This window comes from Pteropus vampyrus, unplaced genomic scaffold, assembly GCF_000151845.1.
Source record: "Pteropus vampyrus isolate Shadow unplaced genomic scaffold, Pvam_2.0 Scaffold27, whole genome shotgun sequence".
Classification (NCBI taxonomy): domain Eukaryota; kingdom Metazoa; phylum Chordata; class Mammalia; order Chiroptera; family Pteropodidae; genus Pteropus; species Pteropus vampyrus.
In genome coordinates this window covers 7,570,394-7,571,996 of record NW_011888808.1, presented here as the reverse complement: position 1 = coordinate 7,571,996, position 1,603 = coordinate 7,570,394, and the positions used below count along the sequence as shown (strand labels likewise).

General features: G+C 43.0%; 1 pseudogene; it reads left to right on the top strand.

Moving 5' to 3' along the window:
- Positions 1-686: 686 nt before the first annotated feature.
- Positions 687-805, top strand: LOC111737503 (annotated as a pseudogene).
- The last annotated feature ends 798 nt before the right edge of the window (positions 806-1,603 follow it).

The window sequence follows — 1,603 nt, the reverse complement described above, 5'->3', positions numbered from 1 at the left end:
TTAGCATGAGAGTATAGAATCCCCAAGAACTACAAAAAAAGGAATAAAAGAACTCATCCATATACTATTTTCCTTTGCCCACTTCACGTGCTCATGAGAATGATTGGAGGCTGGAATGGAGAACAGAGGGGACTCTTTCTGAAGCAGCTCTGGAGAAAGAGAGCAGCAGCATTCAGCATTGCCCAGACTGTTCTCCCTGTGCTTCCTATAGAAAACAAAAACAACCACCAAAACCATGTTAATCCAGAAGATCAGCAGCAAACTGTCAACTTCAGAGCACAGGTGAAGACCAGTTATACCTTGGGAAGAAAACCAAACCAAACCAAAAATTCTCTTTATTTCTGGGAAGAAAGCGGTCCTAAAGACAAACCCACATACTTCATTTTTTTGGTAAGGGCACCATTCTAAGTGTCCATTTCTGCATCATTTATCGTTGCTGGAATAATCCTGTAGCGCAATCTACCTTAATTCAGCAATTTAAAACACTAAACATTTATTATTGTTCATAAGGACAATCTGGGCTGCCTAAAAGTGCTTCTGTCACCACTGGGGTGATGTGAAATCTGGTGTCACCCCAGTGTCTTGGAGGAGGAGGAGGAGGAGGAGGAAGTGGAGGACGCTGGATGGTGGCATTGTGTGTTGTTCCTCGGTTCTTCCCTGCAGACACAGCAAAGAATTACAGTTTGGTCTATGGCCATGCCACCCTGAATGTGCCCAATCTCATCTGATCTCGGAAGCTAAGCAGGGTTGGGCCTGGTTAGTACTTGGATGAGAGATCACCTCAGAATATCAAGTGCTGTAGGCATTAAAAAAAAAAAAAAAATTACAAGTCAGCGAGATTTAGAAAAAGCAAGATTTATTGAAAGTATGTTTTGGAAGGAGACCGGCCATGCTAGGAAAGGCTGCAGCCCTGTGGAACTTAGGAGGTGAAGGGATAAGATAGTACACCCTGAAGGGAGGGATGGGTTTCCAGACAGGAGAGTATAACCACGCAGAAATAGGAAGGTCTCTTTATATTTGGGCCATAATGGGAGGTCCTAGATGATCCATACATGACATGACTTTGACTGACAGCTGCTATATAACTTTGTCTACTGCACATATGCTTACCCAGAATTCAGTCTGTTATAATTAGATTCACGAACTTCCAGGCATACTCACGATATTATAATGATGGTATAATGAGGCTGAAGTTATGGGCAGTACTTTCTATGGCTATCGATGGTTTAGCCAGCAGCTTTATGGCCTTTTTGCTCTGGGATTTGGGGTAATTTATAACCCTAAAAGGGAGGTGTTTCTGGGACATCCTTAAGGAAGGTTTTCAAGGAAGTTTTCTGTGGTTACAGAGCTGGGCCTTCGCTCCTGTCGCTCATGCCTGACTAACTACCTAACTCATGCAGCCAGAAGTTCTCTTAGGTGGCTCTGCTAATCTTCGTGGTGCTCTTATTTGGGGGGTTTGTTGGATTTACTAAAATTTTTAATTCTCTGGCAGCCCAGCCAAGACTTCTTCATAGTCTACTTTAGATACATAATCAGGGCAAGGTGGAGGTACAGGAGAGAAAGCATAAGCACATGAAGCCTGTTAAGACTTTTGAAACTGGAA